This window comes from Capra hircus, chromosome 5 (genome assembly GCF_001704415.2).
Source record: "Capra hircus breed San Clemente chromosome 5, ASM170441v1, whole genome shotgun sequence".
Taxonomy (NCBI): Eukaryota; Metazoa; Chordata; class Mammalia; order Artiodactyla; family Bovidae; genus Capra; species Capra hircus.
This window is the reverse complement of record NC_030812.1, coordinates 83,901,553-83,920,788: the sequence shown is the minus strand read 5'-3', so window position 1 is coordinate 83,920,788 and position 19,236 is coordinate 83,901,553.

Here is a 19,236-nt window from a genome sequence, read left to right as displayed (position 1 = left end):
TACTAATACTTAGATGAAGCACAAGCTGTAATCAAGATTGCTGGGAGAAATTATCAATAACCTCAGATATGCATAGGACACCACTTTTATAGCAGAAGGCAAAGAAGAACTAAAGAACCTCTTGATGAAAGTGAAAGCAGAGAGTGAAACAGTTGGCTTAAAACTCAACATTCAGAAAACTAAGATCATGGCATCTGGCCCCATCAGTTCATGGCAAATAGATGGGGAAACAATGGAAACAGTCTTTTCTTGGGTTCCCAAATCACTGCAGATGGTGATTGCAGCCATGAAATTAAAAGACACTTGCTTCTTGGAAGAAAAGCTATGGCCAACCTAGACAGCATATTAAAAAGCAGAGACATTACTTTGCCAACAAATGTTCATTTAGTCAAAGCTATGGTTTTTCCAGTAGTTGTGTACGGATGTGAGAGTTGGACTGTAAAGAAAGCTGAGTGCCGAAGAATTGATACTTTTGAACTGTGGTGTTGGAGAAGACTCTTGAGAGTCTCTTGAACTGCAAGGAGATCCAACCAGTCTATCCTAAGGGAAATCAATCCTGAATATTCATTGGAAGGACTGATATTGGAGCTGAAACTCCAATACTTTGGCCACCTGATGCGAAGAGCTGACTCATTTGAAAAGACTATGATACTGGGAAAGATTGAAGGCAGGAGAAGAAGGGGACAACAGAGAATGAGTCAGTTGGATGGCATCACCGGCTCAATGGACATGGGATTGGGTGGACTCCGGGAGTTGGTGATGGACAGGGAGGCCTGGTGTGCTGCAGTTCATGGGGTCTCAAAGAGTCGGACACGACTGAGCGACTAAACTGAACTGAGCTAATCTCATTTCTCATTTCACTCACTCTCTACCTCCAAATGTGCTCAGGCATGCTAATTGCCATGTCACATGTATACCAAAATTTTTTCACTCCTACATGCCCTCACTCATAGCACACCTTCTGTCTGAAGACTCTGTCCTAAATACCTTGCAGCTTTCCCCGTTCCTTTTTTCTACTTTTGTACTTTAGACCCACCAAGCCAACATGTGGAGAAGGCAATGGCCACCCGCTCCAGTACTCTTGCCTAGAAAATCCCATGGGCGGAGGAGACTGGTAGGCTGCAGTCCATGGTGTCATGAAGAGTCAGACACAACTGAGCGACTTCACTTTCACTTTTCCCTTTCATGCATTGGAGAAGGAAATGGCAACCCACTCCAGTGCTCTTGCCTGGAGAATCCCAGGGATGGTGGAGCCTGGTGGGCTGCCATCTACGGGGTCGCACAGAGTTGGACATGACTGAAGTGACTTAGCAGCAGCAGCAGCAGCAGCAAGCCAATATGGCCATATTTCTATGAAGCCATTTTATCTCATCTGGAACAAATTATCTGATTCCTGCTTTGAACCTTATAACAGTTCTTCTGACCAACAAATTCCAAATGTATTGACCCTGGCACTGTGAGGCATAATACACTGATGTATGTTTATCACAGCAAATGTTTACCTTGTGTACTTTTGAGACTTTTTCATTTCAACAAACGTAAGTCTCTTAAGGATAAGTCCCATGATTTGATGACAAAGCCCCTGTGACAAGCCTAAAACCAGATGTGCAGTGTAGTTACTTCTGATGAATGAGTGAATGAATGAATGGATGGATGGATGAGTAGGTGAATGCATGCTATAGATACAATACAGGATATTTCAAGTATTCATATGAAGACAGAGGTCGAAGAGCTGTGCTAACTGAAAACAAAAAAAAAAATTTTTAATCTCTCAAATGATTGACTCATAACTACAATCTTTGCCCTGCCATCTTCAGGAGTTGCCATGCAGATGTATGTCTTCTTGACACATTAGAATGATTTCTAACTGACGGGATTGCTGGGGAAATCAAGTGATATTATGCTGTATGAAATGTAACTCTGCATATGTAAATAATTAAACCATGACTTTAATGTGTTCTCTCAAAGTATTTCCCCTCACGCTGCCTTTCCTGGCACTCTCCCCCTCAGTGTCACAGCCCTTCTCTGGATCAGTAAACATCCACACTTCACTGGCTTCCAGAGGTCACTGAGCATTGGTTACTCAGAAAAGAAGGAATGGGGTGACTAGGTATCACTTCTATCCTTTTTCCTGACACAGACGTGAATTTTGAGTCGAGCTTTGAAGTCAAGCCCCTTAGGTTCTATTGCTGAATTAAGTTCAAACTCTGAACATGTTTACTCAATCCTTTAAGCCTTGATTTTCCGGCTATTTCCATTTCCTCGGCTCCCATTCCCTCTAATCACGCTCTAGTCTCTTTGGCTTCCATGTCGTTTAATGGTCATTCTCTGCTGTTATCTTAACCAACCTCTCAGCATCACCAGACACAGGAAAACACACTTTCCTTCTTGAGATACATTCTCCTTTCAGCTTCCTGTGACTTCACTTTCTCTTAATTCCCTACCTGCTTTACTGGCCACTCTCTTTTAATTTCCTCTGCTGGATCCTTTCTCTCTACCTAACCTTTAAATCTTGGAGAGACTTACAACTCAGGCCTGAATTCTCTTTTCTTCTTTTTCTGTATCTAAGAATATCTTATTCAGTCCCAAGACTTTAAATATCACCTGTAAATTAAAATGCTAATAACGCCCCAATTTATATGTTCAACCCTGACTGTTAGACTTGTCTCCAACTTGGCATCTTTACCAGATGTCTAAAAGGCATGCCAAGCAAAACTCTGGATTTCCCTCAACTCTATCCCAATTAAGAAAGAAACATGCAAAAACCCCACTCTTCCCCCTGTTCATCCTCATCTTAAGCATGACACAACCTAACTGCTCAAGCTAAAAGCTATGAATCATTTTTCATTTCTCTTCCCATCACTCTCACCCACACTCATCCTACTCCCTAATAGCTCTACTCTCAAAGCTTCCCTTTTATCTGTGCTGAAGACTGAATCACTTTTGCTTCTACCACTAGCTTCTGAACCACTACTATCTTTCTTTTGGACTATTTGTGACCTTGGACTCCTGAGACCTATTCTTTATGGTGGTCTTTTAAAATAATAAATCAGACCATGCCACTCTCTTATTCTGATCTCAGAATATAAGCCAGTGCCTTTCCATTGCCTAAATGGCTTTATAGGTGCTGGCACTCAGCCATGATCTTATTCTCTAATTGAATACTGTCACCTTTGTTCACTGTGGTCCAGCCCCATTAGTGTTTTGCCTTTTTTCTCTTAGTTTTATCTACATTTCCAAGATTTTATTATCACTACTCCTTTTTTCTAGAATATTCTTTTCCTAGATATTTATAAGTCTAAGTTTTCTAGTGGTTAAGTTTGAACTCAAAAATCACTACCTTGGGGCTTCCCTGGTTGTCTAGTGGCTAAAAATCTGCCTGCTGGTGGAGGGACATGGGATTGATCCCTGATCAGGGAGGATCCTACATGCTGTGGGGCAGCTGGGCCTATGCACCACAATTACTGAGCCCACATGTGCCTTGAGCTGGTGCTCAGCAACAGAGAGCAGTCAAAGCTCAAGTGCAATGACAAAGACCCAGAGCAAGCAAAAATCAATCAATAAATAAATCTTTTTTAAAAATCTCTGCCTCAAAGAAGTATTCTCTCATAATTTTATTTAATGTCCATTTTTATTGCACAACCCTATTTTATTTTCCTTATGCTGCATATTACTATCTAAAATGATCTAATTTGTCTCCTTGTTTGTTATCCGTGTCCGTGTCTAGACTTTAAACTCCATCAGACCTGTGTCATGTTAAACACTGGCAAACTACCTCACATATAGTAGACATTCAGGGCTTATTGTTTAAATAACTGATTGATTAAATGAATCAATGGCTGAATTTTGTTGCAGTATATGAATGATTATGAGGACTAAATGAGACAACACGTGTAAACTGCTTAGCATGCTGTCTACCATATTATAAGTACCCAAAATGCTCAATAATAAAGCAAAAAAGTTAGCTTTTATTTTTAAGCTTTTTTAGCTTTCATTTTTAATAACTAGACTGTTTTTTCCTTCGAGGAAGGGTCAAGTAATTCTACAGGAAAGATAGAAACTTAAGGGTTCAAGTTTGAGATAAGTTAACTTTTGCAGCAAGGAAAAAGGCCAGGTTGGAAAGGGACAGAAAAAGAAGCAAAACAGTGAGACAAGATAGGGAGTTCTCAAGGCATTGATCCAGGAGATTAATTCTAGGGCAAAAAATGTTCACAGGGAGATCTTAAGGGACCCGGATTACCGAAGACAAATCTGCCAGCTTTTTAATTTTCTTAGCAATCATTTCTTCATTTCCCATCACCTTTTAAGCAAATACCAAATAATTTTAATCCAGTTCTCCAACTTTGGCTTTTAGAAAAAAGAAAAACACTCCTTTTCTCACAGAAAGCTAACTCTGGTGGAGAGAAAGGGATGGGGGACGATGGAGCCCACAGAGAGGAGAACTTCTATCTCTGATGATATCAAACCCAATGTTTCACACTCTAGGAGTCTGCTTTAAAATGCTTCCTACAGACTTGTGGTTTTCAAGGGGGCGGGCATTGAGGGAGGGAAGCAGTGAGAGGCTGGGGTTAGCAAATGAAAGCTAAACAACAAAGTCCTACTGTTTAGCACAGGGAACTATATTCAATATCCTATGATAAACGATAACTGAAAAGGGTGCAAAAATGTATCCATAAATGTAGAATGGAATCACTTTGCTGCACAGAATAAATTAGCCCAACATTATAAATAAACTATTCTTCAGTATAAAATTAAAAACTTAAAATGGGTTTTCTAGTATGGTTTGCACCAAGCCTTGCCACATAAGCAACTAAGCATGCAATGATGGACACTGTGACCTTTCCCTACATTTTCCTGACCATATTTGAAAAGAACATGGAGGGACTTCCTTGGTGATCTAGTGGTTAAGAATTTGCCTTGCAATTCAGGGGATGAGGGTTCAATCCCTGGTCGGGAAACTAAGCCCACAGACATACTGCAACTACTGAGCCTGCTTATTCTAGAGCCCATGTACTGCAATGAAGACTCAGCACAATCAAAAAAAAGAAAGAAAATAGATGGCCCAAGCTGGTGACCATCATTCACGGAAGTCCCATTCAAGCAAAAACACGTGGGAGGTGTGAGAAGCGGATATATTTTTCTTATTAATTACCTTGAATCAGGCCACAGGGAACCATGAAGGAGCCATGAAGGGTCAGTACAATATGAAGGAGAGCAAAGTTTATTTAGGCATCCATTGTGCCTATATTTGCCAGAGAAATAGCTACCATGAATTTTGCAAATGATCTATCAAAACTCAAGACACATTAAAGTCCCAGTAACAACATAACTAAAAGTGCCAAGAATTAGATCTCTCCCACTGAAACCTGTCACATATGCATTTTGCCCACATAGAGAACTGCACCCAAGACTGGAGTAGACTGTGTGCGACCTTAGCAGGCTTGATGTTAAAATACTGGGAAGTTCAGGTGATACGCTATCTGAACCTTGTAAGTCTGAAAATATCACAGCAACACAGTATTCCAAAAAGTTTACTTGTCCAAAGCTAAACCAAGTGCATTGGAAAAGCAAAACAGTGTAGGGATAAGATTAATCTTTTGACTCAAAACATATGAGAGTTCAGAATTCTACTCTGTTGAGTGGCTTGGAAAATGTGTTGAATTAGCACAGTGCCTGGCACTTAGTAGGGATGCTGTAAATGGCTGCTGATTGAAAGAACTGCTTTGAGCTTCAGTAAATCTATCTGCCTAGATAGCATATTCAAAAGCAGAGACATTACTTTGCCAACTAAGGTCCGTCTAGTCAAGGCTATGGTTTTTCCTGTGGTCATGTATGGATGTGAGAGTTGGACTGTGAAGAAGGCTGAGCCCCGAAGAATTGATGCTTTTGAACTGTGGTGTTGGAGAAGACTCTTGAGAGTCCCTTGGACTGCAAGGAGATCCAACCAGTCCATTCTGAAGGAGATCAACCCTGGGATTTCTTTGGAAGGAATGATGCTGAAGCTGAAACTCCAATACTTTGGCCACCTCATGAGAAGAGTTGACTCATTGGAAAAGACTCTGATACTGGGAGGGATTGGGGGCAGGAGGAGAAGGGGACGACCGAGGATGAGATGGCTGGATGGCATCACTGACTCTATAGACGTGAGTTTGAGTGAACTCTGGGAGTTGGTGATGGACAGGGAGGCCTGGCGTGCTGCGATTCATGGGGTCGCAAAGAGTTGGACACGACTGAGCGACTGAACTGAACTGAACTGAAATCTGTCTACAAAATGGAGATAAAAATCTACCCTACAGGTTTATCCTGAACATTAAAGGTAGGGTGGATAAGCTATTAGCCCCAAATGTATACCCAGTCTATTGTTTCTGTAACAGTTTTTCCTTACCCTCCTAATAATTATCTCCTTGTGATATACCCTTTTACTACTGTGTTGCTTAGGATTGTCAGGCCCTGCTATTTGTTTGAATTCTTTCATCTCCTCTGATGGATTCCTTAGGAGAGAAGACCAGAAGAGCTAGTATTACATATTTATATCCCTGCTCTTAGGCTTTACTGGAGACTTTGCCTGATTTCAAAGATATGTTTTTTCAAGTGTTTCCTGTCTTTATACATAAACTGACTAAGCTAGGAATATAAGAAATTAACTGCTGGGACTTCCCTAGTGGTCCAGTGGTCAAGAATCATGTTTCCAGGATGGGGGGTGTAGTTTCGATCCCTGGTTGGGGAACTAAGATCCCACATGGTATGCAGTACAGCCATAAAATAAAAAATAATAAAATAAAAGAAATTAACTATTAATTACAGATAGCTAGAAATATAGGCATATGGAAATGTTATATGTCTCCTCATAGTTTACAAATTTCTCCAAAATATCTTTTCACTTAATGTTGTTCTTAGGTCTTTATAAGGATCAAAAATAACTCTGTGGTCAAGGGAATTTTAGAGAAATCAGATAGCTGGGTGGAAATCCATTTGTGAGGGTGATCTGGTTACATCAACTGTCACCCTTTTGAGCCTCAGTGTAGATTCAGTGAACCTGGCCAGTCAGGAAGCCAGTCAGTCTCTTTCCCAGCTTCATTCTTGTGAAAACTGCGCACTTAAACCAGAAGGAGGTAGGTCAGAAGTTCAGTTCAACTTTGTAAATATGCACTCAAACCTACTGGGGTTGGGGACCGCAGACACCAAAGTGGGGAGGATGAGGTCTCAGTCTTTAAGAGTCTCACTTTTCAGTGGGTGAGAGCCAACAACAAGTCATTGCACTGCAATAAAATAAATGTCAGCAGATAGGTGTTGGCTGAATCCTTGGGAACCTAGAGGAAGGCATTGGGCCTCATCACAGAGAAAGAGACGCAATGGAAAGAAGGAAGTGAAAGTGAAGTCGCTCAGTCGTGTCCGACTCTTTGCGACCCCATGGACTGTCCATGGGATTTTCGAGGCAATAGTACTAGAGTGGATTGCCATTTCCTTCTCCAGTGGATCTTCCCAACCCAGGGATCGAACCCAGGTCTCCTGTATTGTAGACGGACGCTTTACCATCTGAGCCATCAAAAATAGGAGTTAATTCAGAAGAGTCTGCTGATGGGAAAGGGTACTTCTGCTTGGCAGGAATCAGGAAGAGGAGCAGCATAGACTGGGGAGCCAATATGTACATATTGTGGTTCAGAAAGAAGAAGCCAGAATGTGTGGAGCTGGACTTAGACCTTCAGGCAGGAGTGCCCTGTATGTCCCACTTTTTGCTTCCACTGCCCTGTTTTACTGTTGGACACCTGACTCATCTCTAGGCCCCAATCTTACCTCATATATTGCTTCACTGCACAGTGTAATTCTTTTTATTAAAATTTTTTTTAATTTATTTTTAAATTTTATTTTAGTTGCTTTTTTAAAATCAATTTTTATCTGAGTTTAGTTGCTTTATAGTATTGTATTAGTTTCTACTGTACAGCAAAGTGGATCAGCTATACGTATACATATATCCCCCTATTTTTAGATTTCTTTCCCATTTTGGTCATCACAGAGCATTGAGCAGAGTTTCCTGTGCTATACAGCAGGTTTTCATTAGTTATCTATTTTATACATAGTGTAAGTATGTGTCAATCCCAATCTCCCGACTTGTCCCACCTCCCCTTGGTATATGGTACAAAAGTGCGAGTAGCTTTCCCTGCTTGGTATTTGTATGTTTGTTCCCTACATCTCTGTCTCTATTTCTGTTTTGCAAGTGAGGTCATATATACTATTTTTTCTAGATTTCATATATATCTGTTAATATACAGTATTTTTCTCTTTCTGACTTCACTTTTTGAAAGTTTCCAGGTCCATCCACATCTCTACGAATGATCCAGTTTCATTCCTTTTTATGACTAAGTACCATAGTGTAATCCTTAAGTGATCTTAGGCTGTGTCTCTTGCCTCCTAAAGATACTTCGGTGGGTATCTACTGTCTCTAGAATAAAGCTCAGGCTCCAAGCATATCCACCCAGGACATGGTCCTGGTCCTCTTTTCCAGCTTCATCTGCAACCGCCTGTCATTTCCATTATATGCTCCAATGTTTGCATTTTATAATCAGTCTCTCACTTCTTGGCCTTGTTTATACTGCTCCATCTGCTCTAACACTCCCTCGCCCATCTCTGTTATGGACTCAGTGGAGGCCAGGCTTCCTCTGAGAATCCTTTGATGTCAGTGCTCCCCAACCTTGCCGCCCTTTCCCTGCCACTGCAGTTCTCAATCATCTGGTTTAAATCCCCCCTCTTCTGTGCGGCCACACTGTGATCCTGTGTCACGTTTCCTCCTGCCCCCTCCAGGGATGTACGCTTCCTGAGTACCAGGGCTTCCCTTGGTCATGTTCATATCGTCAGCTGTGCTCCATTTCCAGCTGGGCTGCTTCTCCTCTGTTTGTCCCTCGATGCCCACTCTTCACCCCTGCCTGGCCTTGTACCTTGGGAGCCTGTGCTGTATTTTTTATTTTTATTTTAATTGGAGGCTAATTACAATGTTGTAGTGGTTTTGCCATACATTGACATGAACCAGCCATGGGTTTACATGTGTTCCCCATCCTGAACCCCCTTCCCACCTCCCTCCCCATCCCATCCCTCAGGGTCATCCCAGGGCACCATCCCTGAGCACCATGTCTCATGCATCAAACCTGGACTGGCGATCTGTTTCACATATGATAATATACATGTTTCAATGCTATTCTTTCAAATCAGCCCACACTTGCCTTCTTCCACAGAGTTCAAAAGACTGTTCTATACATCTGTCTCTTTTGCTGTCTTGCATATAGGGACATTGTTACCATTTTTCTAAATTCCATATATATGCATTAATATACTATATTGGTGTTTTTCTTTCTGACTTACTTCACTTTGTATAACAGGCTCCAGTATTTGACTGCCAGTTGTGTGGGCCTATGGGAGGCCCCAGCTGCAAAGTGAAAGTTAAGAGAATAAGATCTAAAAATGAATCAGGCTGCTGTGAATTGTCCGTGTCCCTCTCTTTAAGGCCATGGTTTCCTCCCAGGAGGTCTCCATATAACTCCCTTTCTGGGTTCTTGTAACTGCTTCTGACTGTCATCCTTTTAGGACTAGGAGTGGTGACGGCGCCTCACTGTGACTAAGATCCAGAATTTTAAAAAAGTTAATTTATTTATTTTAATTGGAGGCTAGTTTCTTTACAATATTGTGGTGGTTTTTGCCATTCATTGACATGAATCAGCCATTGGGTGTACATGTGTCCAACCGTCCTGAACCCCCCTGGCACCTCCCTCCCCACCCCATCCCTCTGGGTTGTCCCAGAGCACCAACTTTGAATGCCCTGCTTCATGCATCAAATTTGCCCTGGTCGTCTACTTTACATATGGTAATATACATGTTTCAATATCATCCCACCCTCGCCTTCTCCCACATAGTCCAAAAGTCTGTTCTTTACATCTGTGTCTCTTTTGCAGTCTTGCTTATTGGATCATCATTACTGTCTTTCTAAATTCCGTATACATGTGTTAATATACTGTATTGGTGTTTCTCTTTCTGGCTTACTTCACTCTGTATAATAGGCTCCTGTTTCATGCAACTCATTACAATTGACTCAGACGGTTTCTTTTTATAGCTGAGCAATATTCCATTGTGTATATGTACCATAACTTCCTTATCCATTCATAAGACCCAGAATTCTACACTATATCTTTTTAGCATCCTTATCCCAGCCCACACTTTTGTTCATGATCCCTTTATCAAACTCTATGCAAATCACCTCATTTAAATGTACAGTCAGCTGACACACCAGCACATATTAATAGAAGCAACTTTAATAGACCTTTTATTTATTTTTAAAAGTGTTTTTTTTTTAAGTATGAAAGTATGATAACATATTTACAGGAGACTTGGAAAATACAAAGTTACATATAGTTTCACTACATATTACAGATTTTTTTAAGTAGATAAATTAAGATTTTTAGTTGAAGTTTCAATATTAAACTCTCAGGAATTAATAGAATAAATAGACAGAAAATTAGAAGGAAATAGTAGGCTTGAATAGCCCTATGAACCAATTCAACATAATTAAGATGCATACAATTTTCTTTCTTTTTTTTTTGATGCATACAATTTTCACACAATCTCTCTCTCTCTCTCTCTTTAGTTGCTAAGTCATGTCCGACTCTTGCCACCCCATGTACTATAGCCTGTCAGGCGCAATAGCAGGGTACAATTCTATTCTAGATCCCATAGACTATAAACCAAAGGGTATATCCTGGAATAGAAGGAAATAGCAACCCACTCCAATATTCTTGCCTGGAAAATCCCACGGACAGAGAGCCTGGAGGGCTACAATCCATGGAGTCACAAAAGCGTCGGACACAACAGAGCTACTAAATAAGAACAGACTTTTTAAAAGGAAGAAAAGAAAGAAGAAAGGAGGGAGGATAGGAAAAAAAGAAAAAGGAGAAAATAATAGCGTCTCTAAGGGAGATATTTCTTGAGCTGGACTCCCTCTGCGCTTTTCATATATTTGTGATAATTTACTATGTCAAGTTAGTCCTTAACTATTCTTTATCATCTCTAGTGGTGTGGTTTGTGAAAACTGCCCTGAGAAGATGCTGTAAGCTCTGACTTCCTAAACGGAGGAGAAAACTGGAAGGTCAGAACCTTCAGAAAGAACTTCACATTCTCCAGCCTGAGTGCAAATATAACCCTCGTGCCACCACGGAGCAGCTCCTGCAAGAAAGGAGGAGCCACAAGGGAACTTCTGAGAAAGACAGAATCAGACCTGGAGGGCAAAAGGGAAATGAAGGCTCATGCAACAGAAGGAAGGATTCATGGGACCGGAAGACTGCACTGCTAACTGAAGCTGTGAGAGAATGAATTAGCCACAGACCAAAATAAATTATTAAAAACTAGTCACCATTGTTCCTGTTTGACTTTTCTGAAGATGATGAATGTTTTTGATAATGGCTGCGTGTGAAGAATTTGACTTGCAACTCCAAAACCTCTGAGCTATGAAACCCCTAGAGACCCTCAGCTTAGGTAGGCAACCTAGCAGGAGACCATCCATGACACAATGATGCTGCTGTTACAGGGCCTCAGGCCTCAGGGAAGAGGAAAAAGCTTGGGTTATGGCCTTGTCATTCTCTTCACCCCAAAGACTGAGGCAACTACTTCAGCACCATTTTCTCCCAATTCAAAAGCCCAGTGGTAATGAGTTTGCAGTTCGACGTATCATTCAACTTGTCAAAAAAAAAACCTTCATTATTCATGATTTTTACACATAAAAAGGCGATTGATATTGCTAAATAGGAATATCAGAGCATATTGTCACATTTTGTTCACCACAGCAGCTGAATGATTTATCATTGTACCTGTGTGGTAAATCCCTTCAGTGGTGTCTGACTCTTGGTGATCCTGTGGACAGTATCCTTCCAGGCTCCTCTGTCCATGGGATTCTCCAGGCAAGAACACTCAAGTGGGTTATCATGTCCTCCTCTAGAGGATCTTTCTGACCCAGGGATGGAACCCAGGCCTCCTGGATTGGTGGCAGTTTCTTTACCACTTAGCGTCACATCATTGCTGACTTAAAATTACCACTCCTCAAAGTATTACACGGGTGAATTTTTAACGTGAACCTGGGATTTTTCTACACTACAATTCCTTTGAACCCTGACCTTCTCAGCTGAAACATGCCTGGAACAGACAGAAAAAGACCCAAAGCCCAGGATCCAAGTATCACTGGGAATTCCAGCCCACCGAGAAGTGTTTACATCTCTGTTCCTTGACTGGAAAGCAGCTGAAGGGAACTGACTTTGAGCAGTAACTGCACGTTTTTTAAATGCTATCAAAAGTTGCACATAGATCCATGTTACAAAGACCTAAGGGGTGTTCACACTTTTAGGCATGTGTGTAAGCCTGGGGCTCTAATAAATCAAGAGCAAGGGCCACGGAGGTGGCTCAGGTGGTCTTGAACATGTCTCCCTCAGATTAATTTAAACATTCCTTCCACATCTGTATGGCTAGGCAGCAAGCTGAAAATATGTTTCTGTCATTCCAATCCTTCAAGAGCGGCTATCTTCCCATAAGCTGTAATGAGTCCCACAGTCAAAGATCGCATGGTGTGCAAACTTCCCAACACCTGCACTCTTCAAATCCTGCCTTTGACTTCTGCAAGAGAATTCGTCACTTCATTGGCATCGAATAATACGAACATTCTTGTGACCTGGAAAGTTTCAATCAAGGACCCAAGAAAGAATAAAAGTAAAGGAAACTCAGCCTAAGATGGAGAATTAAGAACTTTCTCCCTTTCAAGATATTGAAAGGACTTCACTCATTAGTGGAGGAAAACTAGGCTCGCATTCGGATATTACTTTAGTCTGGAAAACACTATTTTGTTACATTAACATCTGCGCTAATTATTATAATAGCCCTGCATTTATACAAGTAACAAATCAATTGTAATGAGCCGAACAAAAGAATTGAGGTCGAATTCTTCCCTATAAATATACTCCTGTCAGTGCAGTCAAAACACAGTGCCAACGCACCGCCAGGGTCAGCAAACAACACATTTCAAAACGGATCTGTCCTTTTCATCTCTTTCACTGGTTGTGTGTGTAAGAAATCGGATGACAAGAGAAGTCTAGGTCCACCTGGATTTTTGAAGGATGGTTATACTTACAGCCCTGGCAAGTTGTTGGTATTTTGTAACATGTCCAAGTCTGATTAGGTGGAGAGGTGAAGAGTTTTGAGTGTTACACAAGGGGCCTCAATTTGAATCTTGGAATGTAAACAAAAGGATTTTGTAGTGGCTCATATTGTTTCTTTTAAAAAGAGTGATGGATTGTCTTAAAAGTTAATCAATTCCCATTTTTAAAATGGTTCACCAAATGATAAACTCAAGCACGGAAGAAACAGTTTTCATTTTAAAAGAAATTCACAGACTTAGATAAAAGGGACCTTAAAAGTTGTCTCTGCAGAGGGTTAAGTTTGTTCAAGTTGCTTTCACATGCATTTCTCTATTTTGTCCTTGTAACCTGGGAAGTAGGTATGAAAGGTAATAGTCTGCTTAAGAGGTTCAGAAAGGTTACAATCTTTGTGATCTCCAGAGGTCACAATACTAATTAGCAGTTGAACTATTTCTAGAACCTAGATCTTTATGCACCTTGTTTATCGCAGTGCGTTTTCTCCTGATAGGTTATTTATCTGTCAGGTCATTTCTGGTACTTTATGCTGAGAGGACCCTGGGAAGATTATTCTATATTTAGGCTGTTGGCATGCGTTGCTGTCTATACACACACATCTTTAGAGTCTCTCAGAAATGAGGGGTTGCTTCTGTTCCACCAGCAGAACGAATAGTGGAGGGAGAGGGAGAGATATCATTCAAGTTTGGGGACTGTTGAATATAAGCATCTCAGTGTGTCTGTGCACGTGTGTGTGTGTGTGTATGTGTGTGTGCAAATGTGTGTAAGACACAGGGGGAGACTCTTAAGAGATTGCATCATAACACATTACAGCCTATAATAGATGGTGTAGTGCCGTAGGTCTCACAAAATGTGAATTACCCAGATGTCACAGGTCAATCAAAATCAGGGTGGCTGAAATGTGTGTTGAAGTATAGGAGATTAAAATATTATGCCTAGCACTGTATAATACATCATGGAAAAAATCCTTCTAAGTATAAATTAGCTTTACTGCTTGAGTATAAAATCTTCCTTTTGGTTATTTATGAAGCTTCATTTTGAAGATTGCCTTCACTGACTAACAAGCAAATCAGAACTTGTCATGTGCAAATCTTGTGAAGACGGCAAGGCCAATCTATAATTAGCCTCAAAGGAGTGTGACCAAATTGTGTAAAAGAAAGAAAAAAAAGAAAGAAAGAAAAACACTATGAAAAGGAAATCAGAGGACCAAAAGAGGTCAGGGTGTGGTCAAACCATGGGAACCCTTTAACTCCACATTTTTCCTGACGTGGTTATGTTCAAAGTCTCTAGAAAAAGTGAAATTATGAAACAAAGATTCCTATTCTGCTATTCAAAGGGCTGCTATTGTTCCTAGATCAAAGAATCTGGTGATGAAGAGAAGTTTATACTGCTCTGAGTATGAAAAATATTCTAATTGGGAACAACAAAAAAAAGAGCTGGCAGCAGGAACAAATAAGAGTGAGAAGGAGAAAGGTCTAGAACAGTGGCTTTGCACCATAACGAGGGCTTCATGAATACCTGCTGAGTGAGTGAGTCAGTGAGGCCACAGCTCTGTTCCCTTAGAGGTATCATCCACCCCGCCCTTCATCAAGAGACCTTTGTTCTCTCTGTTCCCCTAATTGTCTTTCTACTTTAAAAATCTGAAGCAAGATTGTAGCACTACGCTTTACCCTTTGGCTAATCATGTATGGAGTGCCCTGAAGTCATTTTTTCATTTCCTGCAAAGCACAGACCGCCCTTTCCACCACAGAGAGTCTGGCTTATGAGGTCAGATGGTTCTCACAGATGACACGTAGGAGAAAATTCCCTGCTAATTGCCCTTGTTTAAACCCTCCCCCGTGTCAGTCTCCAGAGATGGGATCCTGGTCTCCATAGGGACCATGACATAAGTAGGGTCTGTCAAGGCTGCAGTTAATGAACCCTGTTGAGATCATCGCCTGGCAGGGTGGGGTATGAGCAGACCCTGGGTGTGAAGGCTTCAAGGGGAAAAACCCAGGAAGTGGTCAGATGACTCAGTGGTGGCACTTTGTTGAGTCAGGCCAGAGAAATGATACTGTGATGTTTTAATGTGCAATGGAAGACACCAAGTTTCAAAAGAGTTTTGTTTTTTTTTTGAACGTCTATTGTCCATGAAGTCCTGGGACCCCTCCCTTCTCTTTTCTATCTTTTCATCATTTAATGGTAGAATCTGTGACTTCAGACTGGCTGATACATTCCAACCAGTGTGTCCATAAGAAATTAACAAAGAAAGAAAGAAATTAGCTGCTCAGTGATCCTCACTCCACCTTCATTATCTATAAACGCGTAATTAGTTTAAAAATATTTATTGAGCACCTAGAATGTGTCAAGAATTCTGCTGCTTATTTGTTCATTGAGGCAATCTGCAACCCATATTCTCCTGAAGATGTTTTCAGGGATTATCATATGCCCTTTAAAATTATCAGCTCTCTGAGAAACATCATTAAACAAATATCTTAATCTTGACACTCGAGTGAAGTTAGTTTCTGTGTAATTCACATAGAGAAGAGGAAAGGCGATGGAGAACAGGAAATAAGTCCTTATTAACAGAGCATTTTAAGTGTCTCCCAGAATTGAATAGGCAATAAGTAAAGACCTGATAGAGCTGCAGTGATGGGAATCATACCTATGATACATTCATTCATCTGGATGTTAAGTTGCTAAAATAAAGAGAGCCTAACCACAGAGCCAGTTTTCCCAACATCTGTACTACTTCTTGGTATGAATATATACTTTTTGTGGTCCTTGTGTCCAGTAAATCTTTCTAGATGATAAAATACTAAAAAAAAATGTTTTTTCTACTTTAGTAAAAGAATGGTTTCAATGAAGACACACTAGCTCAGAAGGTCTAAACAGTCTTGGTTCTAATAATTGTTCCTAGGAAAACAAATATTCTCGGAGTGATTTTCTTACCCATTTACTAGACAGAATAATGGCCCTCAGAAATATTTACATCGTAAGCCCCTAAACCTGTGAACACTTAAACTTACTTGGCAAAAGGAAATTTACAGATGGAATTAAGTTAATGATCTTGAGATGGGGAGATTGTCCTGAATTATCTGGGCAGATCTAATGAAATCTCAAGGGTCCTGATAAGAGGGACACTAGGATCAGAGTCTGGAAAAGGAGATGGGATGAGAGGATCAGAGGCTGGAGGAAGAAGATGTACTTTGAAGATGGAGGATGGGGTCATGAGCCAAGGAGAGCAAGAGGCCTTGAGAAACTGAAAAAGACAACAGATAAGACTCTTTTTGAACCTGACCTCCAGAATTGTGAGATGATAGATTTGTGCTGTTTTAAGCCACTGCGTTTACAGCAATTTGTTACAAAAGCAATGGAAAATTTGTATTAGTATGTTCCATAGCAGAAGCTGGATAATTGATATCCTTTAATCTCATTCAGGCTTCCCAGATGGCTCAGTGGTAAGGAATCCATCTGCCAATGCAGGAGACATAGGTTTCATTCCTGAGTCAGGAGGATCCCCTGGAGAAGGAAATCAACCCACTTCAGTATTCTTGCCTGGGAAATTCCATGGACAAAGGAGCCTGGCAGTCTACAGTCCATGGGGTTGCAAAAGAGTCAGACATGACTTAGTGCCTAAACAACAACAACATTTTCATTCATTTGTCAAATATTGCTATCTGTCTGCCATATGTCTGTTAATTCTTTGGGAATTGAGGATATAGGACTAAGTTGCTAACTGCTAAGTTGCTTCAGTCGTGTCCAACTCTGTAGGACCCCATAGACGGCAGCCTACCAGGCTCCTCCGTCCCTGGGATTCTCCAGGCAAGAACGCTGGAGTGGGTTGCCTTCTCCAATGCATGAAAGTGAAAAGTGAAAATGAAGTCACTCAGTCGTCGTGTCGGACTCTTTGCAACCCCACGCACTGCAGCCTACCAGGCTCCTCCATTCATGGGAGTTTCCAGGCAAGAGTACTGGAGTGGGTTGCCTTTGCCTTCTCCGAGGACTAAGCTAAATGGACACAATTTCTGTTCCACTAAGTTTACAATCTAGATGGGGATAGGATTATGCTCATTCACAGAAGTGAAAATATCGATTTCTCCAATACAAACATTAAAGCTGTTGTTTGTGTGGGAAAACAAAACAACTGGATAACAATTTTTTTCACTTTTTAACAAGTTGGTGTCCCTTGGTGACTCATTGCATTTTAATGTCCTAATTAAGTTGTATTATAATTGTGACTGTGGGTGTCTGCTTGTCCAACTCTGACTGCTTTCTTTAAAATCTAGGGCCAGAGACCTACTGTACAGCATGTAGAACTCTGCTTCATGTTATGCAGCAGCCTGAATGGGAGTGGGGTTTAGGGGAGAATGGATACATGTACGTGTATGACTGGGTCCCTTCACTGTTCGCCTTAAATTATCACAAACTTATTTGTTAACTGGCTATACCCCTACACAAAATGAAAAAAAATTAGGGTTAGAGAGATAAATTAAGTATGATTCTTTACTTAATTCTCCTGAAGCTATCTATATGCAAAAGATGCCTTAACTAATAGTCGACTAAGTAAATCTTGAGCGCTCAAGGCTTTTGTGACAAAGGAGTATGAGACATTCAAAATTAAAAGAAAGCATGTTATGATGGATGGAAAGCATTCCTGTACTCAAAAATGTTCATAAAATTTCAGGGCCTCTCACTTAAACAGCTTACATCCAAGGCTCTGAGAGAGGCTCTAGAAAAGTGTACCCATGGCCACCAGTCTTTGTAAAGTTTAAAAAAATTAGATATTAACCAAAGATATTTTGGATAAGGCAGCTCTTTCCACTCCAGCTCTCAGTCCTGCCTATTTGCTTGCTCAGTCACGCCCAGCCCTTTTACAACCCCATGGACTGTAAGCAGGCAGGCTCCTCTGTCCAAGGGATTTCCCAGGCAAGAATACTGGAGTGGGTTGCCATTTCCTCCTCCAGGGAAATCTCCCTGACCTAGATTTCAATTCTGCATCCTCTGGATTCTTTACGCAGAGAGCCACCTGGGAAGCCCATTCTTGGTTTTACTTTCACCCATTCAGATGGTGTTGATGTGGTCTTGGGGATTTCTTGGATCTAGCTCAGGTGAATCTAGGTAGTGGATGCATGTTTTTGACTCCATGGGATCTGTCAATGTGGTTCAAGGCACATCCAGGTGTAACTGACTTCCTGCCATTCATCCCAGCGTAGTATTGGGTTCCAGGTTTCCTCCCTCTCACTGTGTTGACCCTCCTGATGTTGTGCCCCGAAGATACAGGATCAGAGGTGTTATTTGATATGAACATATCCCTCAACATATTCTTTGGGCTTCCCTGGTGGCTCAGACAGTAAAGAATCTGACTGCAATATAGGAAATGTGGGTTCAATTTCTGGGTCGGGAAGATCCCCTGGAGAAAGGAATGGCTACCCACTCCAGTATTCTTGCCTGAGAAATCTCATGGATGGAGGAGCCTGGCAGGCTGTAGTCCATGGGGTCACAAAGAGTCAGACATGACTGAGCGAGTAGCACATATGCGTATATACATATTCCTCAACACTGATCACGGGCTGTATCTGGAAAAGAAAGGACAGCCAAGGTTTGAAAGGTATGGAATCCAAGGGAAGTGGGAGTGGGGCTCAGGATGGGGAACACATGTACACCCATGGCTGATTCATGTCAATGTATGGCAAAACCACTACAATATTGTAAAGTAAGTAGCCTCCGATTAAAATAAATAAATTAAAAAAAAAGAAATGTCTGGGATCCAAAGTTACTCTGTGAGTAATTCTGTAACATGTAAATTTTTAAGTAGGAAACTGAGTTCTCCTTGTTGCTTAGTCATATAGAGGCTCTCTCCAGTAAAGAATATACCTAATAATGGTGCGTATACAACTACAAAAGCACTACGCATTTTGTCTTTCTTGATGTGAATTTCATGAAATAGAATTTGTCAGAATTCCTGTGCCTGTATGGCACAAACTGGGAGTGACATTACCCAGATTTCTCAAGTTGCTGATGTTTTGTGCATTTCAGCTATTAATTTAAAAACCAATCAACTACTCTAAAAAAATGATTG